The sequence below is a fragment of the Prionailurus viverrinus genome, chromosome B3 (assembly GCF_022837055.1).
Source record: "Prionailurus viverrinus isolate Anna chromosome B3, UM_Priviv_1.0, whole genome shotgun sequence".
NCBI lineage: Eukaryota > Metazoa > Chordata > Mammalia > Carnivora > Felidae > Prionailurus > Prionailurus viverrinus.
The window spans coordinates 143330965-143358103 of NC_062566.1; the positions used below are offsets into that span (position 1 = coordinate 143330965).

A 27139-nucleotide genomic window follows, 5' to 3' on the forward strand; every position below is an offset into this window, starting at 1 on the left:
GTTCTTCAGTACGATGGTCTTTTACTCCAACTATTAGTGGTGTTTCCAAATTTTTCCCTGTGGTTGACTCCAAGTTTCATAGTGTTCTGATCTGAAAATATGCATGCCATAGTCTCAATCTTTGTACTTGTAGGGGCTGATTTATGACCCAGTGTGTGATCTATTCTGGAGAGTGTTCCATGTGCACTCAACAAGAATGTATTCTGCTGCTTTAAGATGGAATGTTTTGAATATATCTGTTAAGTCCATCTGGATGTATGTCATTCAAAGCCATTGTTTCCTTCTTGATTTTCTTCTTACACGATCTGTTCATTGTTGTAAGTGGGGTGTCCCCTACTTACAAGTGAAAGTCCCCTACTACTAGTGTATTATTATCAATGAGATTTTTTATGTCATTAATTGCTTTACATATTTCCGTGCCCCAATTTGTGGTCATAAATATTTACAGTTGTTAGTGCTTCTTGTTGGATAGATCACTTTATGATATAATGTCCTTCTTCATCTCTTTTTGTAGTCTTTGTATTTTATTTTATTTATTTATTTATTTAAAAAAATTTTTTTTCAACATTTATTTATTTTTGGGACAGAGAGAGACAGAGCATGAACGGGGGAGGGGCAGAGAGAGAGGGAGACACAGAATCGGAAACAGGCTCCAGGCTCTGAGCCATCAGCCCAGAGCCCGACGTGGGGCTCGAACTCACGGACCGCGAGATCGTGACCTGGCTGAAGTCGAACGCTTAACTGACTGCGCCACCCAGGCGCCCCATGTAGTCTTTGTATTTTAAATCTAAGTTTCCTGATACGAATATGGTACTACATCTTTCTTTTTATGTCCAGTAGCATGATAAATTGTTCTGCAACCCCTCACTTTCAATCAACAGGTATCTCTAGGTCTCAAAGGAGTCTTTTACAGGCAGAATATACATGGATCTTGTTTTTTTAATCCATTCTGATACCCTGTGTCTTTTGACTGGACTTTTTATTTCATTCACATTCACAGTGATTACTGAAAGATATGATATCAGTGTAATTGTGTTATCACAATGTTTCTGTAAAGTAATTTTTTTCTGGAGATTTTCTCTGTTCCTTTCTAGTGTTTGTTGCTTTTGGTCTTTCTTTCCCACTCAAAGAGTCCCCTTTAGTATTTCTTGCAGGGTTGGATTAGGGGTCACAGACTCCTTTAGATTTTGTTTGTCTGGGAAGCTCTTTATCTCTCCTTCTTCTCAATGACAAACTTCCTGGATAAAGTATTCTTGCCTGCCTATTATTTTCCCATTCTCTAGCTGCTTTTAGGATTTTTCCTTTATCTCTATATTATGTCAATTTTCTCTGATTTATCTTGGTAATGGCCTGCTTTTGTTGATTTTGATAGGAGTTCTCTGTGCCTTCTGGATTTGGATGTTCATTTCCTTCCTTGGGTTAGGGCAACTTTCAGCTACAATTTGCACAAGTATACCTTCTGTCCCTTTTTCCCTCTCTTCTTTTTGGACTCCTCTGAAAGGAATTTTACTACACTGTACAGAGTGGCTGAGTTCTCTAAGTCTACATCCATTACCCAAGAAGTTAGTTTACCCTCTCTTTTCTGATTCCTTATTTTCCATAATTTTATCTTCTATATCACTTAGTCATTCCTCTGCTGCTTCCACCCATTATTATGTGCAGTAAGCATCATGTCTCTTTCATAGCATTTTTAAATTTCACCGTTGACCAGTTTTTATGTCTTTTATCTCTGTGGTATGCATATCCTTGATGTCTTCTATGCTGTTCTCAAGCCCATCCATTATCCTTACTATGGTTGTTTTTCAACGTTTTTTTTTTTTTTTTTTTTTTTTTATTTTTGGGACAGAGAGAGACAGAGCATGAACGGGGGAGGGGCAGAGAGAGAGGGAGACACAGAATCGGAAACAGGCTCCAGGCTCTGAGCCATCAGCCCAGAGCCCGACACGGGGCTCGAACTCCCGGACCGCGAGATCGTGACCTGGCTGAAGTCGGACGCTTAACCGACTGCGCCACCCAGGCGCCCCTCTATGGTTGTTTTAAGTTCTGTTTTAGGCCTATTCCTTATATCTGTTTTGATTAGATCCCTGGATGTGATCCTTTCTTGTTCTCTCTTTGGGGATGGATTCCTCCATATTCTCATATTGTCTAGGTCTCTGTCTTCTTCTGTGTTTTAGAAAACCTGTTATGTTTTCAGCTTCTGAGAGTAATGGCTACATTAAGAAGAGTTCATATGCTGTGTGGAGACTGGCGCTCCAGGAAGGGTTTGTGGTGAGTGCTGTGTGCACTGTGTTCTTGCGTTTGGTGTCTTGGGAAGTGGGCATAACCCAATCCGTTAAGGTTATGAATAGAATAAAAATAAAAGTGAAGCAAATTCTCTCATTTTTACTTCTTGTGTGCCTGCTTGAGCTGTAACATTGACTTCCTCTTGCCCTTGGAGTGAAAGTTAAACCATCAGGTCCCCCGTTCTCAGACTTGACACTAGTTTGGAATCAGATGAGAATTACACCACTGACCTTACTGGGTATCCAGCATGTGATAGTATATCATGGGACTTCTCAGCCTATTTAGTTATGTAAGCCAATGTGCTATGTGTTCTGTCCCTCAGGATTATCCTAATACATGTAGATGCTTTTTCTCTTGTAGTTTCAAGTATTTGAAGAAAACTGTAACACATATAAAGTTCTGAGAAGCAAAGTGACATCAATGAGGTGTCATGGTGTTTGACTGGGACAAGAGCAGGGTGAGGATAACGAGGAGCTATGGGGTCCTGTGGCCCTAGATGCAAAGTGAGCGCTCCTGGGACTCCTGGAAATGTTCAGTTGATGTGCATCAGGATACGTGTAAACCATTGATATTTAGTACAAGGGTAAGCAATTGTAAGAGACTCTATCTCTTGTTCATGTAATTATAGTTTTCCTGGTAAAACAAACTTTGTAAACCAGACCCAAGTAGGTAAGCACAGAATCATGTGTCCAGAGAGGCTTCCTGGGGGAAACTGCTGTATGGAGAGGAAGCCCCAGGCCATGGCACAAAACCTTCCAGCAACCCCTACCTGCACCTGCTCCTGGGAACACAAACAGAATGGTGCATAGTGTGCACCCCCTGGTGGTCCTGATCTTCTTCCACAGGGCGGTTTGTGTCTGGGCTCACACTGAGAACCCCTCACTGTGTCCTTGCACAATAATACACAGCCGTGTCTGTAGACCTCAGACTGCTCAGCTCCATGTAGGCTGTTTGTGGATGTGTCTGCTGTCAGGGTGAGTCTGCCCTGGAACTTCTGTGCATAGCTTGTAGCACCATCTTCAGGGTCAATGCTTCCCATCCACTCAAACCCTTGTGCAGGAGCCTGTCGCACCCAGTACATATAGTAATCAGTGAAGCTGTATCCAGATGCTTTGCAGAAGATCTTCACTGATGCCTCAGGCTTCCTCACTTCAGCCCCAGACTGCACCAGCAAAACCTGGGAGTGCACACCTGTAGAGAGGGGACAAGAGTGGATGAAATCAATGTTGACTGGTCCTGGTCCTCTCCTGTGTCCAGGGACTTGGGTGACCCTTACCTGTCGCCACTGCCACCAGGTAGAGGATTCTCCAACTCCAGTCCATTGTGAGGGGATGTGTCTCAGGGTCTCCGGTAGAGGATGGCGTTGTACGGTGATGCTCTCAGGGCACAGACACACCCATACTTAACCTGGGGCTCTTAGGACTATTTGCATAGTCGTGAGACAGAGTATTTCATACACAGGACCAGAGCCATCTGGAGACGGTCCCAGAGACTGTGTACATTGGGACTAAGAGAGCACCAGTCTAATCCTTGTTTGAGGGCATGGGTCCTTGGCCAGGTTCCTGAACTGTGTGCAGACTGAGCTCCTGCCACTGAGTGATAAGAACTTACAGGAAATTCTCCCCATTGTGGACCAGTGTTGAATGAGGCAGAGACCACCTGAACCTGTTGTTGGCTCTGATATCTGATCGTCTTATTCCTGGATAAGCGTGACTCCAAACTGCTGCACAAAATGGGGTAATAAATGCATCCTGGTTTCCATCTCTTAGATGAAGATATCTAAAAGCCCTGGGCTAGCAGCGTCTTCAAGTGTCTTCTCACTGCCTGAGTTCATTAAATGCTCTGATGGAACAGGATATTTAAAGACCCTTTAGCATCCCTCATCTACTGATATTTTAGATTGCTTTCAGGAAAAGGAAACACTGGCTTCTGACAGGAAAGCCTTCCTCACCCCTTGTGCACCTACTCACCTGGGGTATCAGCCTGGTGCTGTGTAGTACTGAAAGGCCCTGCCGTCTAGGCCCGGCCCTGCAGGGAGGTTCCTGTCAAGACTCACAGGACATTTATTCCAGTGTCTCTACTCCAGCATTACATGGTGGAGGGGAGCAGAATATGCCACCCCAAATATGCCGCTGGAATGAAACATGCTTGAGAAACAGCCAGTGCAGAGACGCACTGACCATCCTTCGTTCCCTAAACAGAATATAAATCTCCTATGTGAAATACACCCTTTTCGTACCAGGAGGGGAGAACTGTCCTTAGCACCAGAAAAAGGAATTTAGGCCCCAGAATGCTGTGCAGAGAAACCTTAGTTCTTCACTATTGTAGTAACACTAAGCACATTAAAGCTCTCAGTTTTTCCCCATTGAGGATGATATTAGTGTTGGGTCATTCATATATGGCTTTTATGATCTCGAGGTGTGCTCCTTCTATCCCTACTTTCTTGAGGGTTTTAATCAAGAAAGCATGCCATATTTCGTCAAATGCTTTCTCTGCATCTATGGAGAGGATCATATGGTTCTTGTCCTTTCTTTTATTGATGTGATGAATCACGTTAATTGTTTTGCAAATATTGAACCAGCCCTGCATCCCAGGTATAAATCCCACTTGGTCTTGGTGTATAATTTTTTTAATGTATTGTAGGACCCGGTAGGCTAATATCTTGTTGAGGATTTTTGCATCCATGTTCATCAGGGAAATTGGTCTATAGTTCTCCTTTGTAGTGTGGTCTCTGTCTGCTATTGGATCAAGTTTCAGTTTGGTAGTGTATATGTTTCTAGGAATTTGCCCATTTCTTCCAGATTGCCCATTTTATTGGCATATAATTGCTCATAATATTCTCTTACTATTGTTTTCATTTCTGTTGCGTTGGTTGTGATCTGTCATTCTTGATTTTACTTATTTGCATCCTTTCCTTTTTCTTTTTGAACGTTTATTTATTTTTGGAACAGAGAGAGACAGAGCATGAACGGGGTAGGGGCAGAGAGAGAAGGAGACACAGAATCGGAAACAGGCTCCAGGCTCCCAGCCATCAGGCCAGAGCCTGACGCGGGGCTCGAACTCATGGACCGCGAGATCGTGACCTGGCTGAAGTCGGACACTTAACCGACTGCGCCACCCAGGCGCCCCTCCTTTTTCTTTTTTATCAAACTGGCTAGTGGTTTATCAATTTTGTTCATTCTTTCAAAGAACCTGCTTCCAGTTTCATTGATTTGGTCTACTGTTTTTTTGGTTTCGATAGCATTAATTTCTTTTGTAATCTTTATTTTTTCCTGTCTTCTGCTGGTTTTGGGTTCTATTTGCTGTTCTTTTTCCAGCTCCTTAAGGTGTAAGGTTAGGTTGTGTATCTGAGATCTTTCTTCCTTCTTTAGGAAGGCCTGGAATGCTATATACTTTCATCTTATGACCACCTTTGCTGCGTCCCAGAGGTTTTTGGTTGTGGTGTTATCATTTTAATCGACTTCCATATACTTTTTAATTTCCTCTTAACTGCTTGCTTAGCCCATTCATTCTTTAGTAGGATGTTCTTTAGTCTCCAGGTATTTTTTAACTTTCCAAATTTTTTCTTGTGGTTGATTTCGAGTTTCATAGCATTATGATTTGAAAATATGCACAGTATGATCTCGATCTTTTTGTACTTTTTGTACTTTTTACTTACTTAGGGCTGATTTGTGTCCCAGTATATGGTCTATTCTGGAGAACGTTCCATGTGCACTGGAGAAGAATGCATATTCTGCTGCTTTAGGATGAAATGTTCTGAATATATCTATTGAGTCCATCTGGTCCAGTGTGTCATTCAAAGCCATTCTTTCCTTGTCGATTCTTTGTTGAGATTATCTGTCCATTGCTGTGAGTGGGGTGTTGAAGTCTCCTAATATTATGGTATTACTATCGGTGAGTTTCTTTATGTTTGTGATTAGTTGATTTATATATTTGTGTGCTCTCCCATTTGGCGCATAAATGTTTACGATTATTAGGTCTTCTTCATCTATAGACCCCTTGATCATGATATAATGCCCTTTTGCATCTCTTGATACCGTATTTTTAAGTCTAGATTGTCTGATATAAGTATGGGTACTCGGGCTTTCTTTTGTTGACCATTAGCATGATAGATGGTTCTCCATCCCTTTATGTTCAATCTGAAGGTGTCTTTAGGTCTAAAGTGGGTCTCTTGTGAACAGCATATAGATGGATCTTGTTTTCTTATCCATTCCGTTACCCTATGTCTTTTGATTGGGGCATTGAGTCCACTGAGGTTTAGAGTGAGTACTGAAAGATATGAGTTTATTGCCATGATGATGCTTGTAGAGCTGGAGTTTCTGATGGTGTTCTCTGGTCCTTTTTAATCTTTCTTGCTTTTGATACACACACACACACACACACACACACACACACACACACACACATATTTCATCTTTAGTCCCTTCAGAGAGTCCCCCTTAAAATTTTTTGCAGGGCTGGTTTAGTGGTCAAAAACTCTTTTAATTTTTGTTTGTCTGGGAAACTTTTATCTCTCCTATTTTGAATGACAGCGTTCTTGGATAAAGAATTCTTGTCTGCATACTTTTCTTATTCAGCACACTGAATAGACTCCGCCACTCCTTTCTGGCCTGCCAAGATTCTGTGGATAGGTCTGCTGCAAACCTGATCTGTCTTCCCTAGTATGTTAGAGACTTTTTTTCCTTGCTGCTTTCATGATTCTCTCCTTGCCTGAGTATTTTGTGAATTTGACTATGATATGCCTTGTTGCTGGCCAGTTTTTGTTGAATCTAATGGGGGTCCTCTGTGCTTCCTGGATTTTGATGTCTGTGTATTTGCCCAGGTTAGGAAAGTTTTCCGCTATGATCGGCTCACATAACCCTTCTACCCCTATTTCTCTTTTTTCCTCCTCTGGGAACCCTATGATTCTGATGTTCCTTTTTAATGAGTCACTGATTTCTCTAATTCTTAAATCATGCTCTTTTGCCTTAATCTCCCTCTTTTTTTCTGCTTCATTATTTTCTATAAGTTTGTCTTCTATATCGCTGCTTCTCTGTTCTGCCTCATCCATCCTTACCACAGCTGCATCCATCCGTGATTGCAGTTCAGGTATAGCATTTTAAATTTCATTCTGGCTATTTTTTTTACTTCTTTTATCTCTTCAGAAAGGGATTCTAATCTATTTTTTACTCCAGCTAGTATTCTTATTATCGTGATTCTAAATTCTGGTTCAGACATCTTGCTTGTACCTGTGTTGGTTAAATCCCTGGCTGTCGTTTCTTCATGGTCGATCTTTTGGGGTGAATTCCTCCGTTTTGTCATTTTGAAGAGAGAAAAGGAATTAATGAAGTAGAAATATTGAAATAAAAGAGTAAAATTACAAAAATATTAAAATTAAATTTAAACATACACACACACAAATCTAATAATTAATGCTACATGCTAGGTGTATTTTTTTAGGGTGTTGAAATTGGTTTGACAGATTAGGGGAAAAATGGGGCAAAGTAAATCATTTGAGAATTTGAAAAAATGAATACACTGAAGTAGAGTAAAATGGGTAGATGGGAGTAAAGTAGAATTTGAAAATAATATACACAAAAGTAAAGAATATAGTAGAAAAGATTAAAGAAAAATATTTTTAATAAAAATTAAAAATAAATATGAATTTTTTGTTCTGTATTTCATAAAAAAGTAAAGAAATGAAAAAGAATAAAGATAAAAGAAAAAGAAATCATTTGATAATTTGAAAAAGTGATATACTGTAGTAGACTAAAGTAAAATAATGGAAATAAAATAGAATTTGAAAAAATTTACATAAAACTAAAAAAATACATAGTAATGACAATTAAATAAGATTATTTTGTAAATATGAAATTTATTGTCAAATAGGTTTCTATACAACACCCAATGCTCATCCCAACAGGTGCCCTCCTCAATATCCATCACCCACCCTCCCCTCCCTCCCACCCCCCATCAACCCTCAGTTTATTCGGTTTTTAGGAGTCTGTGATGGTTTGACTCCCTCCCTCTCTAACTTTTTTTTCCTTCCCCTTCCGCATGGTCTTCTGTCAAGTTTCTCAGGATCCAAAGAAGAGTGAAAACATACGGTATCTGTCTTTCTCCATATGACTAATTTCACTCAGCACAACACTCTCCAGATCCATCCACGTTGCTACAAAAGGCCACATTTCATTCTTTCTGAATGTCAGGTAGTATTCCATTTTGAATAGATACCACAATTTCTTTATCCATTCATTAGTTGATGGACATTTAGACCCTTTCCATAATTTGGCTATTGTTCAAAGTGCTGCTATAAACATTGGGGTACAAGTGCCCCTATGCATCAGCACTCCTGTATCCTTTGGGTAAATTCCTAGCAGTGCTATTGCCGGGTCATAGGGTAGACCTATTTTTAATTTTTTAGGAACATCCACGCTGTTTTCCAGAATGGCTGCACCAGTTTGCATTCCCACCAACAGTGCAAGAGGGCTCCCGTTTCTTCACATCCTCTCCAGCATGTATAGTCTCCTGATTTGTTCATTTTGGCCACTCTGACTGGCGTGAGGTGGTATCTCAGTGTGGTTTTCATTTGTATTTCCCTGATGAGGAGCGACGTTGAGCATCTCCTCATGTGCCTGTTGGCCAATTGGATATCTTCTTTAGAGAAGTGTCTATTCATGTCTTCTGCCCATTTCATCACTGTATTATTTATCAGTTGTGGAGTTTGATGAGTTCTTTATAGATTTTGGATACTAGCCCTTTGTCTGATATGTCATTTGCAAATATCTTTTCCCATTCCGTTGGCTGCCTTTTAATTTGGCTGATTGTTTCGTTTGCAGTGCAGCTTTTTATCTTCATGAAGTCCCAATAGTTCATTTTTGCTTCTTGATTACCTTGCCTCTGGAGATGTGTCAAGTAAGAATTTGCTGTGGCCGAAGTCAGAGAGGTTATTTCCTGCTCTCTCCTCTAGGGTTTTGGTGGTTTCCTGTCTCACATTCAGGTCCTTTATATGTTTTGAGATTATTTTTGTGAATGGTGTAAGAAACTGGTCTAGATTAATTCTTCTGCATGTTGCTGTCCAGTTCTCCCAGCACCATTTGTTAAAGAGACTGTCTTTTTTCCATTGGATATTCTTTCCTGCTTTGTCAAAGATGAGTTGGCCATACATTTGTGGGTCCAATTCCGGAGTCTCTATTCTATTCCATTGGTCTATGTGTCTGTTTTTGTGCCAATACCATGCTGTCTTGATGATGACAGCTTTGTAGTAGAGGCTAAAGTCTGGGATTGTGATGCCTCCCGCTTTGGTCTTCTTCTTTAATATTTGGCTATTCTGGGTCTTTTGTGGTTCCATACAAGTTTTAGGATTGCTTGCTCTAGCTTCGAGAAGAATGCTGGTGCAATTTTGATTGGGATTGCAATTTCGATTGTGTAGATTGATTTGGGTAGTATTGACATTTTAACAATATTTTTCTCCCAATCCATGGGCATGGAATGTTTTTTCATTTCTTTGCATCTTCTTCAGTTTCCTTCATAAGCTTTCTATAGTTTTCAGCATACAGATCTTTTACATCTTTGGTTAGGTTTATTCTTAGGTATTTTATGAATCTTGGTGCCATTGTGAATGGGATCAGTTTCTTCATTGGTCTGTCTGTTGCTTCATTTTTAGTGTATAAGAATGTAACTGATTTCTGTACATTGCTTTTGTATCTTGCGACTTTTCTGATGTCATGTATGAGTTCTAGCTGACTTTTGGTGGAGTCTATTGGGTTTTCCATGTGTAGTATCATGTCATCTGCAATAAGTGAAAGCTGACTTCATCTTTGCCAATTTTCATACCTTTGATTTCCTTTTGTTGTCTGATTGCCGATGCTAGAACTTCCAACACTATGTTAAACAACAGCAGTCAGAGTGAACATTCCTGTCGTGTTCCTGATCTCAGGTGGAAATATCTCAATTTTTCCCCATTGAGGATGATATTAGCTGTGGGGTTTCCATAAATGGCTTTTATGATGTTCAAGTGTGTTCCTTCTATCCCGAGTGTCTTGAGGGTTTTTATTAAGAAAGGATGCTGAATTTTGTCAAATGCTTTCTCTGCATCAGTTGACAAGATCCTATGCTTCTTATCTTTTCCTATATCAATGTGATGTATCACACTGATTGATTTGCGAATGTTGAACCAGGCCTGCAGCCCAGGAATGAACCCGTTGATCATGGTGAATAATTATTTTTATATGCTGTTGAATTCGATTTGCTAATATCTTATTGAGAATATTTACATCCATATTCATCAGGGATATTGGGCTGTAGTTGTCTTTGTTGTAGGGTCTTTGTCGGGTTTAGGAATCAAAGTAATACTGGCTTCATAGAATGAGTCTGGAAGTTTTCCTTCCCTTTCTATTTTTTGGAACAGCTTGAGAACTAGAGGTATTATCTCTGCTTTAAATGTCTGGTAGAATTCCCCAGGGAAACCATCTGGTCCTGGACTCTTTGTTGGGAGATTTTTAATGACTGATTCAATTTCTTCACTGGTTATGGGTCTGTTCAAATTTTCTGTTTCTTCCTGTTTGAGTTTTGGCCGTGTGTGGGTGCTTAGGAATTTGTCCATTTCTTCCAAGTTGTCCAGTTTGTTGGCATATAATTTTTCATAGTATTCCCTGAGAATTGCTTGTATTTCTAAGGGTTTGGTTGTAACAATTCCATTTTCATTCATGATTTTATCTATTTTTATCTATCCCTTTTCTTATTGAGAAGGCTGGCTAGAGGTTTATCAATTTTGTTTATTTTTTCAAAAAACCAACTCTTGGTTTCATTGGTATGCTCTTCAGTTTTTTAGATTCTATATTGTTTATTTCCGCTCTGATCTTTATTATTTCTCTTCTTCTGCTGGGTTTAGGGTGTCCTTGCTGTTCTGCTTCTATTTCCTTTAGGTGTGCTGTTAGATTTTGTATTTGGGATTTTTCTTGTTTCTTGAGATAGGATTGGATTACAATGTATTTTCCTCTCAGGACTGCCTTTGCTGCATCCCAAAGCATTTGGATTGTTGTATTTTCTTTTTTTTTTTTAATGTTTATTTATTTTTGAGGGAGACAGCGGCAGAATGCGAGTGGGTTAGGGGCAGAGAGACAGGGAGGCACAGAATCTAAAGCAGGCTCCAGACTCTGAGCTGTCAGCACAGACCCAGACGTGGGACTCGGACTCACAAGCTGGGAAATTGTGACCTGAGCCGAAGTTGGAATCTCAACCGACTGAGCCACCTAGGCCCCCCTGGAGTGTTGTATTTTCATTTTCATTTGTTTCCATATATTTTTTAATTTCTTCTCTAATTGCCTGGGTGACCCATTCATTCTTTTGTAGGGTGTTCTTTAACCTCCATGCTTTTGGAAGTGTTCCAGGCTTTTTCCTGTGGTTGATTTCAAGTTTCATAGCATTTTGGTCTGAAACTGTGCATAGTATGATCTGAGATCTTTTGTACTTAGGAAGGGCTGTTTTCTGACCCAGTATGTGATCTATCTTGGAGAATGTTCCATGTGCACTCGAGAAGAAAGTATATTCTGTTGCTTTGGGATGCAGAGTTCTAAATATATCTGTTAAGTCCATCTGATCCAATGTATCATTCAGGGCCCTTGTTTCTTTATTGATCCTGTGTCTAGATGATCTATCCATTGTTGTATGTGGGGTGTTAAAGTCCCCTGCAGTGATCACATTCTTATCAATAAGGTTGCTTATGTTTGTAATTATTTTATATATTTGGGTGCTACCATATTCAGTGCATAGACATTTATAATTGTTAGCTAACATCAATAGCAAAAATCACAATTATAATCATAACAATAAACACATCACCTGATTAAAATTTGGGTCAAGCATGTAAATATCCATTTTGCTATTAAGGTTGAAAAAATGTCCATCCAGCATATGACTTGATGTTCATCATCACTAATCATCAGAGAATTCCACCCCCATCCACTTAGATATCACCTCACACCTGTTAGTAAGGCTATTATAAAATAAGGCAAACACAACCAGAACATCTCAAGTGTTGCTGAGGATGTGGAGAAAAGGCAATCGTAGAATTCACTTGATTGGAGAGCAACATAGTGTAGCTACTATAGAAAACTGCAGTGAAATAACCCACTAAACTGAGTTCCTAATCTGCTCCCGTACAGTTGACTTCATGTCCAGCTGAGTGTGAGGAAGGTCTGGGCCTCATGTTCTGTGGAGAGGCAGGTGCAGAGACAGGTGGATCCAGTGGATGATTCCTTAACTACTTAAGTAGAATGGACCCCAGGCTGACCGATTTGTAAGACTTGACTCAGTGTGCCTCCCCACTGGTTGTCTCTGGTTTCCTGAACTGGATGGAGAACAAAAGGAGTGAGGGGTAGAAACGACTCTCTTCTCTCAGGAACGTGTATATACTGAGAATCTTGAGAGAAAGTCATGGAGTTGATGAAGACGCTGTGGGGTTGCGACAACCACAAGGGTCTTTCCTCATGGTCTCTCTTCATGGGCATCAAAGAAAACCTTAAGGAAAATCAAAAGAGAGAGGAGCTGCTCAAATATATTAAATTTAGATCACTTGAATGAGTCAGTCTCCTCCGTTTGAAAATCACTTACATGTATTTTAAATGGTGGCCCGTGTACTTGTGAGGCACAGGTCTGTATATGAGTTGATTTATCCCCAAGCTTGGTCTCTGTCAAGGTCGGCACTGCTATATGACTGTTCACTCTAAATGTTAGAAGACGTCTGTGTTTGTAAATGGTTTAGGAAACAGTGTGTACTGTTTACTGGTCAGGATGAAGCTTGCAGGGCATGATGAGAAAGATGCTTCACAGGAAACCTGACCCTGAAACACTGGTTCCGGGTATGAATTCTGAGATCTTGGGTGCCCCCTGGAGACGTGTGAACCCCCAGATTACCTACGTGGCTCCTGGTGTCCTGTGTGTTCCTGATGACCTGAGTGCCCCCAGGTGAACTGAGTGGCAACTAGTGGCCTCAATGCCCCATGGAGACCTGAGCATCCCCCTGGAGGTCTGAGTGCTCAGTGCAGAACTCAGCAACCCTTGTGTCCTCTGCTCCCCCTGTTACCCTGAGCACCCCAGGAGATCTCAGTTACCCCTGGTGTCCTGAATGCCCCCTCGTGACTTTTAGGTAACCTAAGGGCAAATTGCAATTTTTGGGCCCATGCTCAGCTCTCAGAAGTCCTTTGTGGTGTTTGAGCCCGCTCTGTGGCTAGGCCTAGCCTGTCCTGTTCACCCTTAGAGGCGGTTCTGATTGTGTGGCTTATAATCCTGGGGGAACCTCCAAGGGTGTGGCCAGCACCTGCTTTATCCCTCTTCCTCTTGCCTAACAGACTGCCTAACTGATGGACATGTGGCTCTTGTGGTCTGGACCCTAGTATGTGATATAGAATATATGATAGTATGTGAACCATCCACTGCATCCACTCTGCTGGGGTCGGTGGATCCAATTCCACCAGAAATTACTGGTTGAGATGGAGAATCCCAAGATGCTTCCAGCGAGGTTCAGGGTGTGCAAGGCACTCACCAGTTGGTTGTGAACCCTGGAGCTGCATCTGGGACAGGACCCCTGGGGACAAGGAGACTCAGCCTGGGCCAGTCACCAGCAGTCACAACCATTCCCATCATCCCACATCTGATATCTGAAACCCTCACCTTTGGGACCTCTCACCAGGCCTCACCAGGCACAAGGAAGGCCCTACAGTCTCTTCTGTTTCTCGAATACAGTTCTGCCTTCCTTAGGGACTTCAGCCCTCTCTGGGAGAGAGCTGTGGGCTCCCACACCCTGATATTGGAGTTTACTTTAGATCTTGAGAAGTTTGCCTGTGTGGGAGGGAGCATGTCCTTATAAGTGGACAAAAATTGAGTCAGGTTCCCCTTGTCCTTCCAGGTCCACCTGTGGGCATCTCTTTGTGGATCCGCAGGCTTGTTGGTCCTTGGTCAAGGCAGCACTTGGTCTAAGAATTGTGTTGGAAGCAGGTCAAGTGATGGCCTCACCTTTCTGATCAGATAGTGAACAAATGAGTGGATCACAATTCACTATACTCTATCTGTCCAAAAGATATTTGAAGGGATCCATATTTTCTCCAGAAAACTTTCCAAATCAAGTCTTTAAATACATTCAATTTTAACAGTCATTCCTCACATAACTGCATAGGAAAAATCTATACTGATGTCCAGTCTGGTGTAAATACAACAAGCAAAGGACACTTGTTCCCAGGATCACATTTCTTTTAGTTTCCACACTGATGTATTAACCTCACCTGACAACTACCTGCAAAGCATGGGCACACCTGGAGACTTCTGATCTTGATGGTTCTCTGCTGATGGGGTTTGCTTCCTCAGTCATCTGCAAAGCTTGGAAGCAGTGCCGACATCTTTAAGTGCACAGACACCAAGACATGGATACCTTTCTGTCACCTGCAGATATGATTCCCATGCATGGCTGGTGTCTTCATCTCCTGAGAAATCCCCATCCAACACAAGGGGCTGTTAACTCAGGGAGGAGGCACAGATTTCACAGAAAAGTTGGGGACTGTTCACTGATATGGCACAGAGACCATCAGTATCTGAGGTAAAAAGTTAATGGCACTAAAACAACCACATTAATGAAAATGGATTGGCTGACCTGGACATCATTGGAATCTAAAAATCCGGAGCCGGGGCGCCCGGGTGGCTCAGTTGGTTAAGCGTCCGACTTCGGCTCAGGTCATGATCTCGCGGTCTGTGAGTTCGAGCCCCGCGTCGGGCTCTGTGCTGACAGCTCGGAGCCTGGAGCCTGTTTCCAATTCTGTGTCTCCCTCTCTCTCTGACCCTCCGCATTCATGCTCTGTCTCTCTCTGTCTCAAAAATAAATAAACGTTAAAATTTTTTTTAAAAAATAAAAATAAAAAAATAAAAAAAAAATCCGGAGCCTAAAGAAATTGTAGAAAATGTGTTCATAGTCCTGAAGGCATGTGCCAAGAGGATAAATGCTGACTTAGCTGAATAGACTTCAAATAGAGATCAGAATGCTAGATAGTAGACAGATGATAAGTGGATAGGTGATGGATGATAGAGGGTAGATAGATGATAGATAGATAATAGATAATTTTGTTATATTAAAGTCATTTTAGAGGATTCACATCATTATGAATGTATTTGAATGAAATTACCCACTATTGGCAATATTTTTTAAAAGACCATAATTTCATACGGAAAAGAATATTTGACACCAACTTTAGATATACAAAAGAAATAATTATGACTTCAATATTTTCTGAATACAGCTTTCACATGGGGTAGCACATGCTTGCTTGTAGATTTCTCCTCCCTCTGGGGCTTTGGCTTCCATTCCCATTTGTTCCCAGGGTCTCCCTTCCCAGGATGTCCTGAGCTCTGGGATGTGCAGGGACAAGAGCTCTGTCCTGGATCTGGACCATCGTCCCTCTAGCCTAACATTTACAGCTCCTTCCAGGGCCTTGCTCAACCACCAGGCTTCTGCCCACCAGGCTCCATCCCTGCATCCACCACCTGCCAGCCTACTTTATTTCCTGTGGATTTAACAACAGTTTGTTAGGTTGGCAGGTCTCCTAATAATACTTCACATTGAGGAATGAACTGTATAGATAAAACATGACAGACTCTCTCCACAAGCCTCAAGTTCATTCCCATGATGTTATTATTTTGCACCCCATCCCAGCCCCTTGGCCCTACAGTCTTGCATTAGAAACGGTCACTTTCATGAACTGAACTAAATCTGTCCCCCCTACAAAACTGGTCCATCCTATCTATCTACTCTATGTGGTCATCAGACAACCACCAAGCTAAGGAGGAACACAATACTGAGTGTGAAGACATAATTATTTATAGAAATAATTTTATAAAATTTTATCTAGTAATGAAAGTAATGATATATTTACAGAAGTAACTTAAATATGGTAATTGACCATGTTTATTATAAGATTCTATGAGTTTAGATGAACATAATCAAGTTACAGGACAACTGAGTAACCACAGGTCAAAGAAATGTATCATTCTCAGGTCTATCCAAACCCTTTCCTTTGCACAACAATCAGTTTCCTATCTCTCCCTTTCTCTCTGGGCCTCGCGTGTTCTCTGTCTCAAAAATAAATAAACATTACAAAAATAAAGATACGTACAGGTCAGTGAGATTTAATGGAGAACCCAGAAATAAGCCCCTTCATCTTTGGTCAACTGAATTTTGACATATACCTCACACCATATACAAAGATCAAATCAAAATGGATCAAGAGTTTAAATGTAAAATTTTGACCTCTGGAAGCAATATATCGAGATAAATCTTCATGACCATTGGGTTTAGCAATGCTGTTAGAGATGACACCAAAGCACAAGCAAGGAAAGAAAAAGTAGATAAATTTAGTTTTCTCAACATTAGAAACCTTTGTATACCAGAACATGATATCCCCAAAGTGAAAAGACAAAGCCTAATGGAAGACAATATTTGCACAGTATTTGTCTGGTAAGAGCCTGTTATGCAGAATGTATAAACAGTTTTTACAACTCATCAACAAAAAGACAACCCAATTTTTTTTTTTTTTTTTTTTTTTTTTTTTAATTTTTTTAATGTTTATTAATTTTTGAGACAGAGACAGACAGAGCATGAACGGGGGAGGGGCAGAGAGAGAGGGAGACACAGAATCGGAAACAGGCTCCAGGCTCTGAGCCATCAGCCCAGAGCCTGACGCGGGGCTCGAACTCACGGACCGCGAGATCGTGACCTGGCTGAAGTCAGATGCTTAACCGACTGCGCCACCCAGGCGCCCCGACAACCCAATTTTTAATATGGACAAAGAGTTTGGCTATATCTTTCCCCAGTGCAATCATACAAATGGTGAATACCACTTGAAAAGATATTAAACATCATAGTCCTTATGGAAATGAAGATTTAAACCACAGTGAGATACCCTTTTACACGCACTAAAAATGCTCTAATCAATACAACTACAAAATAACAAATGTTGGTCAAGATGTTGAGAAATTGGAACCCTTCAACCTTGCTTGTGGAAATGTAAAATGGTGGAGACTATGTGTAAAATAGTTTGGCAATTCCCCCCCCCCCAAAAAAAAAGATAAAAACATAGAATTGCCATATGGCCCAACAATACTACTCCTAGATGTATATCTCGAAGAATTGAAAACAGTTGTTTAAACAAAGTGCATGTGCACATACATAGCAGCACTGTTCACAATAGCCAAATTGTAGAAACTATGCAAATGCTTATTGGTGTGTGTATGGATAAACAACCTGGGGCAGACCCTTAAACAGGAATACTATTCTGTCATACAAAGAAATAGAGTAAAATGTTGTGGCTGTAGAAAATACTGGTTTCTCAGAAAGCTATCACAGAACTCCACATCTGCACTTACATCTGGAAATTTAAAGCAAAGCCTTGAGCAGGTATTCATGTTCCCGTATTCATAGCCGCTTCTTCACAACAGCCAAAAGATGGAAGCAACCCAAGTAACTATTCACAGATGACTAAATAAACAAAATGTAGTATATACAATATGGAATATGATTCAGCCTTAAAAAGGAAGAGAGTTCTGACACACAGTAGCACACCGACTGAATTTGGCAGTCATTATGCTGAGTGAAATGAGCCAGTGACAGAAGGAAAATACAGTATGGTTCCACTTAAGTGAGGTGTCCAGAAATGTCATACTCAGAGACACCAAGTAGAATGTGGCTGTAGGGGCCGAGGGGAAAGGGGAATTGGGATTTAGGGTTTTACAGATATAGAGTTTCCCTCAGGGAACATGACAACGTTCTGGAGATGGATGTACAACAGTGTGAATGCAGTTAATGCCAGACAACTGTATGCCTAAAGTGACTTACGTGGTAAATGTTATGTTACGTACATTTAATCAGAATTTAAAAATGAAGGACTGATACACGTCACACATGGGTGAATGCAGAAAACATCCTCAGTGACAGAAGCCATCCAAAAAGGCCACTCAGGAACCATCTTGCTCTTTTTTTTTTTTTTTTAACATTTATTATTTATTGTTGAAAAAGAGAGACAGAGACAGGTCATGATAGCGGGAGGGGCAGAGCAAGAGGGAGACACACAATCTGAAGCAATCTGCAGGCTCTGAGCTGTTAGCACAGAGCACAAAGCAGGTGCTGGAACCCATCAATTGGAGATCATGACCTGAAGTGAACTAGGCCTTTAGCAGACTGAGACCCCAGGCGCCCCAGGAACCACCTTGCTCTTTAAATCCCCCCAGGTTACACAGATAGGGGACCGTCTCCGTAGCACTTCCCCAAAAGAAACCAGATCAGAATGGGAAAAGACATTTCACTGTGGTCTGGGTTCTAATGTGGAAACGCAGGGATTTCCTCATTTGGGGTTCTGTGGTGGTTTCTCGGGAGGGCGTCCCGTTTGGGTTAAAACGCACCAAAGTATCTCATGTGAAGTGGCAAACGCGGTAAAGAAACGAGCGTCCAGGTAAAGTATATTTGCGCTGCTGTGACACGTTCACTGCACGTCTGAAATCACAGAGTAAAGTACTCCTCCAAACAACCGTGTCAGCCCCGCATGACAGAGGCAAGAGAGGGGTCAAACGCTGTGACGTAGGCCCACGCCCAGACCCAGCTCACCCAGGCTGAGAGGCCACGGGCCCTGCAGGAGGCGGCACGTGAGCCAGAGGCACGTGGGAGGGTTCAATTGGTGGCCACGTGTCTTGGGTGCAGCGGAAGCAGTGGGATTTGGAATTCCGGTTGTCCACAAGACGCCACGAATAAGCTGTTAGAACTGCGAAAACCAATGAAGGGACATCTCACGGAAGTGGACTCGGACTCGGGAGGCGGGGAGGGGAGGCTGGAAGGCGGAGCCCAGCACCCAGGGTCAGGCTCCGGAACAACCCACCGCTACAGACCCAAGATCAGAACCCTCCGCGGAGAGAAGCCCCAGGCTCAGGCCCCGCCAGGGGGAGCTGTGCCCTGCGGCCCCTACAGGAAACCCACCGCGCCTGCAGCCGGCCTGGGAGGCGCCTGCTCGCCCTGCAGCCCTGCTTTCCTCCTGTGGACCTCGCTTCAAAACCACCCTCCCAACTTCCTCTTCTCCGGAAACAGCGTTCCTCTCCGTGTGCCCCCACCCGGCCGCGGTTCTGCCACAGCTTGCTGGGCCCGGATGGCAATTCTCCGCTACTCCTGAATAAACCCACTTTTGCTGGTAGCGTAACTGGCGGCGTTGTTTCCAAGGGCAACGGAAGGATAAACGAGGACACTCGCGGGATAGGAGATCAGCGCGCACACACCACGTGCACGTCTGCACGCTCCTGACGACCCGTCGGAAAGAGAAAGGAGGAGACGGTGCCATTTACAACCGCCGCAGAAGGAACGACGTGCCCCAGAGGAAATCTGAGCAAGGAGGTGGCAGGCCTGCTGTCCCAGGACAGGGCGCTGGGGACAGAAACGGAGGAAGACGCACGGGGGCGGAGAGCGGCTCTGTGCTCCTGGCCGCGGAGGAACCGACCCCGTGAGCACGTCTGTCCTGCCCGGAGCGACCTGCAGCTCCGGGGTGTCGCACCGAACTCCCCACGGCGCCGTCGCAGACTCGGGAGGGACACGCCGCCCCGCGCGGAGGCTGAAGGGACCCGCGAGGCCAGAGCGGCGGGAGTGCAAGCTCCGCCAGGGGACCCCGCTCCTGGACCGCGAACCGCATGAGGAAGCGGCGGGAACCGAGTGGGCGCGGAGCAGGAACACGGCCGCGCGGCCCCGCCGCCCGGCGCCGGTGAGGTAAGCCCCGCGGGGGACACGGTGTCACCGCGCACGACGCCGCGCAGGGTCCTTTCCCCCCAGGGTCTGGGGAACACCGCCGCCCTCAGCCTCCAGGTTCCGGAAGCTCCTCCTCCCGGGGCCTGGCTTTCTCCTCACCTGCTCCTGCCTTGGCGGGACGTGAGGAGACCGGGTTCTTGTCCGTGTGGACGCGGGGCCACGTGCCCCTGAATCCTCCACAGCGGGTCCTGAGGAGCCGGGTTCTTGTCCGTGTGGACGCGGGGCCATGTGCCCGTGAATCCTCCACAGCGGGTCGTGAGTACACCGGGTTCTTGTCTGTGTGGACGCGGGGCCACGTTCCCCTGAATCCTCCACAGCGGGACCTGAGGAGACCGGTTTCTTGTCCGTGTGGACGTGGACACTCGTCCACCAGAAGTCTCCACAGCGGGTCGTGAGGAGACCGGGTTCTTGTCGGTGTGGACACGGGCCCTCGTTTCCCCGAAGTCTCCATAGCAGGTCCTGAGGAGACCGGATTCTTGTCTGTGTGGACGCAGGCCCAGGTCCTCCCGAATCCTCCACAGCGGGTTCTGACGAAACCGGGTTCTTGTCGGTGTGGTCACGGGCCCTCGTTTCCCCGAAGTCTCCATAGCAGGTCCTGAGGAGACCGGATTCTTGTCTGTGTGGACGCAGGCCCAGGTCCTCCCGAATCCTCCACAGCGGGTTCTGACGAAACCGGGTTCTTGTCGGTGTGGTCACGGGCCCTCGTCTCCCCGAAGTCTCCACATTGGGTTCTGAGGAGACCGGGTTGTTGTCCGTGTGGACGCAGGGCCACGTCCCCCAGTGTGGACCAGGGCCACGTCCCCCTGAATCCTCTACAGTGGGTCCTGAGGAGACCGATTCTCGTCCGTGTGGACGTGGGCACTCGTCCACCGGAAGTCTCCACAGCGGGTCCTGAGGACACCGGGTTCTTGTCTGTGTGGACGTGGAGCCACGTCCCCCTGAATTCTCCACAGTGGGTCCTGAGGTGACCGGGTTCTTGTCCGTGTGGACGCGGGGCCACGTCCCCCTGAATCCTGCACAGCAGGTCCTGACGAAACCGGGTTCTTGTCAGTGACGTGGGGCCACATCCCCCTGAATCCTCCACAGCGGGTCCTGGGGACCCTGGGTTCTTGTCTGTGTGGACGCAGGCCCAGGTCCTCCCGAATCCTCCACAGTGGGTTCTGACGAAACCGGGTTCTTGTCGGTGTGGACACGGGCTCTCGTCTCCCCAAAGTCTCCACAGCGGGTCCTGAGGAGACCGGGTTCTTGTCGGTTTGGACACGGGCCCTCGTTTTCCCGAATCCTCAGCAGGTCCTATGGAGACCGGGTTCTTCTCAGTGTGGACGCGGGGCCACGTCCCCCTGAATCCTCCAAAGTGGGTCCTGAGGAGACTGGGTTCTTGTCTGTGTGGACGCAGGCCCAGGTCCTCCTGAATCCTCCACAGCAGGTCCAGATGAAGCCGGGTTCTTGTTGGTGTGGACACGGGCCCTCGTCTCCCCGAAGTCTCCACAGCGGGTCCTGAGGAGACTGGGTTCTTGTCTGTGTGGACGCAGGCCCAGGTCCTCCCGAATCCTCCACAGCGGGTTCTGACGAAACCGGGTTCTTGTTGGTGTGGACACGGGCCCTCGTCTCCTCGAAGTCTCCACAGCGGGTCCTGAGGAGACTGTGTTCTTGTCCGTGTGGACGCAGGCCCAGGTCCTCCCGAATCTTCCACAGCGGGTCCTGAAAAGCCGGATTCTTGTTGGTGTGGACACCGGACCTTGTCCGCCCGAAGTCTCCACAATGGATCCTGAGGAGACCGGTTTCTTGTTGGTTCGGATGTGGGCCCTAGTCCACCCCAAGGCTCCACAGCGGGTCCTGTAGAGACTGGATTCTTGTCGGTTTGGACCTGGTACTTCGTCCTCTGAATCCCCCACAGCGGGTCCTGATGAAGCCGGTTCTTGTCAGCATGGACACACCCCTAGTCCTCCCGAATCCTCCACAGGGGGTCTTGTGGAGACCAGGTACTTCTGGGTTTGGACGTGGGCCCTAGTCCTCTTGAATCCTTCACAGCGGGTCCTGATGAAACCAGTTCTGGTCGGTGTGGACGCGGGCCCTCCTCCACCAGAAGTCTCCACAGTGGAGACTCCTCAGTGGGTCCTGAGATCAGGTTCTTGTCACGTGGACAGGAACCTATGTCGTCCTGTTCCCCCCCTGTGAATGTAATGGCACAGACTTAAGATCAGAGTGGTCCTTCATGAAGAGCTTCTTAGATTGTGTTGTCAAGCGCCTGTCCTCCAGGTTGGAAATGGTCAAGGATCTTGGGCGCATGACACAAGGCAAAATAGGAAAGTCCTGAGTCAAATATGCACTCACAAAAATTATTCACCACTACATGCTGCATATGAACGAAGGAACAGTTACTGAAAGAATCTGTCATAATAGGGTATTGATTCATAATGCAGGTAGACCTCCTCTGGCATGCACAAAACTTATTGTCATAAAAAATACCAATAGATTTTGCAATTTTTTGGGCTACTAACACAGACAACAATAAAAAATGTCTGCCTAGACAAGCAAGCGAGATGATGGATTTTGATCCGCATACCGCATACGTGGCTGGCTGAAACTGAAGTTCATGTGGTGCATCTTTGTTCATAAGTAAAGCTGTATGTGGTTTAAAAGCAACAAACAAGTGTCTTTGAAAGTAGATATGAATCGGACTCCCTGGCACCTGAAAATTGTTCAAGACAACTGGATCTTCCAGATTATAAATGACCATGGAGGAAATATAGTGCCTTACATCAATACCTTGAAGCATTGAGTCAGTCAAACTAACAAGCCTTATGAGGAATCGGGCACATTTTGACACGTTGTTGAACACACTATACATTGTTTTGGAACCGAGAACAAGTCCTTTCAACATTCCATGATGGGATGAATACAACTTACTAGAGATCCTGGGGGCTGCACTGATATTTGCTTGAGAGAACAGGGGGTTCCTATCCCCCTTATATCCCAGGTTATAAGTAGGTCCCGTTGCATTGGTGTCTGCCACTATCTGAGAAACAACGTGTTCAAACCGTTGGGAATCGCTAAGGGGTCTGATTTCATAGGCAGGGTCATCCAACTTCATGATACCTTCAAGGCCCCCATAGCACGTGTCCATGGTGACCATGGAAAGAGGAATCTCCTCCAGGTAGCCGAGGTAGTAACAGTCTGGAGGGATGAAGGGGTAGTCCATCTGCAAGGCTCCCTGATCATCCTGAGTCATCATCAGCAAATGTCTGGACCAAAAGAGTTTCTTGTGCCTCATGTGGATAACATGGCTCTTGCCCCCAAAACGCAGGCTATAGGACAGCCATCCAGGCATCTGAACGCCCTTGCCGTGGTGCAACTCCTTCTTGGGAATTACCACCTCAGAAGAGATGTAGCTCCATGAGGGACGACCTTGAGAACCTTGGACAGGAGCCAGCAATGCCCAGAGCGCAAACAGCAAGAGGGGTGCCCTCAGGGTGACCTGGTCCTCTGCCAGCCTCATGCCCCTGCTCAGGGACATCTGCCAGTGAGAATGGATAAATGGAGGATCCTCAGCAAAGCCAGGTCTAGACCATCAGACAGAACAGAGGGCTGGACCGGGTGGCCAGCACCGTACACCTCAGGGCCACCTGTGGGGTTAGGTAACAGTCACAGGGTGTGGCATTGGGTGACCCTGCTCATCAGTTCAGCTGGGGTGGATGTGGGAGAGTCAGATGGGCCATGGTCAACAGTGCTCACATGGACATGGGTAGAGACTTGGACCCAGAAACACGGCTCTATTCAACACATTCCATCTTTTCTCTTTCTACTCTGATATGGGATATGCAATTATAACACACTGAACTTCTCTACCAATTCCACGTCCTGTGGTGCTGCTGGGTCACTTTCTCTGGATGACTGCTTTTCCTCATTATGGAGACCAATGCTTCCTACTTCCATGGGATATGGAGGTAGACTGTCAATTTTACCTTTGTACGTTTTGAAAAACCTCGCTTTGTAATTTTACATGTCTTATTCTGGTTGGGTTTTATTTGCAAGCCATTTGATCCTTTTGGTTGTTGTTTTGAAGCTTCCTCTGAGTTTACTGAGGAAACATTTCCCAGAATTCTGTGTCATGATTGGTGAAGTACAAGGTTGTATTTTAGTTTTTTCTTATGCCATCTGGTGAGAACAGAAGGTACTGCTGAACATGTGTGAGCCCCAGGGGATTTCCCCTCTAATCCCTTATTGTGGTTCTTTCCTGGCCTCTGGCAGTCTTCTCCCATGCCTGTGAGGTTCTCTCCTCAGGTGGAGATAGATGCAGGGGAGTTGAGGTTACGTTGGCAGCTTGCACCATGGAGGCTGCACATGATCAAAAATGGTATCCACCATGGAACTCCCTTGTTTAAGTACCGTCTAGTCCTTTAAAATCCCCTGGGTTGGGCAGAAGCCCTCAGAGTTGGCTTTTGGAGAAGAGTCTGCCTTTTCTCCGGGTGGCTGGCCTCCTAAATAAAGCTCAACTTCTTTTCCCACCAAAACTAATACTTTGAACTTTGACCTTTCCAGAAATACTCAGCTGAATTTGGGATTTGATAACAATACAATGGAGAGTGTAATGGCAGTTGTCAGGGGATGGAGGGTGGGGCAATGAGGAGTAGATCTCAAGGGCTATGATTTTGTGTTATGCAAGATGATTAAGTTCTAGAGGGGTCTCCACAACATTACCCCTGTAATTAACAGTACTGTATGGTTCAAGTTTTGTGAAGAGTGTTGGTGTCATGTTCAGTGAGATCCTAACACAAAACAAAAGTGGAAGACACGAATTTTGCTTCTCACATGACAGTATGCTGAACGGCATGGACACACTCTCTACTGATAATGTGAAAATAATTTAAAAACATTTGCATAGTTTGAATAGTAACCCTGAGGATATGTCATTTACAAATATCTTCTTCCATTCCATAGGTTGCCTTTTAGTTTTGTTGATTTTTTCCCTCACTGTGCAGATGTGTGCTATTTTGAGGTAGTCCCAAGAGTTCCTATATGTATGTATTAATTTTCTTGTCTTATTTTTAATTTAAATTCAAGTCTTCAGTCTTTGAGCTCCACGTTTACAGGAAGCTGACTTGTCATGATTAACTTTATGGGTTATCTTGACTGAATCATGGGTGCCCAGATTCACCACTGTTTCTGTGGATGTCTGTGATGTGTTTCCAGAAGAGACTGGCATTTCTTTCCATGGTTCCTGTCTGGGCATCACCCATTCCATTAAGGTTCTGAATAGAATCTGATGCAGAGGGAGGAAGAATTCCCTCATTTTTACTTCCGATATGCTTGTTTGAACTGGAACAGTGGTCCCCTCTGGCCCTTGTTATGAGAGTTATATCATCAGATCTCTACATTCTGAGACTAGACCCTAGTACAGAATCAGACATATTACACCACTGGTTTTCCTGGGCCTCCAGCTTGTGACAGTAGATCATGGGACTTCCCAACCTCTTTAGTCATGGAAACCAATGTGCTTTGGGTTCTGTTCCTCAGGAGAATGCAGACTAATACATGGAGATGATTTCTCTCTTGTTTAGAGTAATTGAATAAAGCTGTAGCTCAATTAACGTCCTGAGTAGCAAGTGCCAGGAGGGAGTGTCACGTTGTTTGATTGGGACAAGCTCTGGGTGAAGTTAATGGGGAGCTGTGGGATCCTGTGGTCCTGGCTGCACAGGGAGTGCATCTGGGACTCCTCTAATGGCTCAGATGTTGTGCCTCAGAAAATCTGTAATTCACTCATGTTGAGGGACAAGAGTAAGCAATGCAAACAACTGTGTCTTTTGTGCATGTTAGTGCAGTTTTCCTATGACAACAGGTATCTAATTCAGATAGTTCATAGGTAAGCACAGAATCCTGTGTCCAGAGAGGCTCCCTGGGGAAACTGCTGTGTGGACAGGAACCCCCAGACCCTGACAGGAAACCTGCCTGTAACCTCCATCTGCACCTGCTCCTGGCAACACCAAGCAGAATTGTGCATAGTGTGTGCCCCCTGGTGGTGCTGATCCCCTCCTGCAGGGAGGTTTGCCTGTGGGCTCCCAGCGAGGTCCCCTCACCCTGTCTCTTGCACAGTAATATGTGGCCGTGTCCTCAGTCTTCAGGTTGTTCATCTGCAGATACAGCGTGTTCTTGGCGTTGTCCCTGGAGATGGTGAATCGGCCCTTCACGGAGTCTGCGTAGCTTGTGCTACCTCCTAATACTACTAATATACGCGACCCTCTGCAGCCCCTTTCCTGGAGCCTGGCGGACCCAGTTCATGCTGGAACTACTGAAGGTGAATCCAGAGGCTACACCGGTGAGTCTCAGGGACCCCCCAGGCTTCACCATGTCTCCCCCAGACTCCACCAGCTGCACGTCACACTGGACACCTGCAGACGCAAGACATCTTGGTCAGGAAACTGTCACACATCCACTGTTTCACTCATATCCATTCACAGACTCAGTGTCCCTCGTTCGTCATGAATTACCTTTTAAAAATGCAACAAGGAAAACCAAGCCAAGCACATACTCCATGGTGAGGTGTCTGTGTTCTGTCCTGATCACAGAATGGGAACACCTGGGACCCCTGGAGCTGGGGCTCCTCTCCCAGCTGCAGGGTCGGGATGGCCTGATTTTATCAGCACAGAGAGGGCCCTATTTGCATGTCCTCTTGCATATATATCACACTGCAGACTTAGATTTGATTCTTTAAAAGTGAATGGCCGGTTTGGGATGCATTTCTACATTAGTTTGTGTGGATGGTGCTGTGACAATATGATTAATTCTTATCAGTGAGCACAGGTATATTTGCGGAACTTGTGCATTTTTACATGTCTTTCATCAACAAAGGTCATTTTCGCTCTACAATTATTTTACATACTTTATGAATTTTAATCCCAAGTACTTTATTCTGTCCCATTTTCAGTTGTATAATCTTGTTATTTGTTTTGCATATATTTCCATGCTTGTGTGTAGAATCATAGGTGGTTTATTTTTATTTATTTTCTTTGTTCATTGTGCTCATTGTGCATCCTGCACTTTTCCTCATTTTCAAAA

General features: G+C 44.7%; 1 long non-coding RNA gene and 1 gene segment (V, D, J or C); both read right to left on the minus strand.

Annotated features, from left to right (window-relative positions):
• Nucleotides 1–27139, minus strand: part of LOC125168481 (immunoglobulin delta heavy chain-like) — a 724259-nt gene that overhangs the window by 664637 nt on the left and 32483 nt on the right.
• LOC125168537 (uncharacterized) lies at nt 10433–26290 on the minus strand. Its single transcript, XR_007153195.1, has 3 exons — nt 26161–26290; nt 22017–22022; nt 10433–10444 (listed from the first exon to the last, which is right to left on the minus strand). It is a non-coding gene; the product is annotated as an uncharacterized LOC125168537 (long non-coding RNA).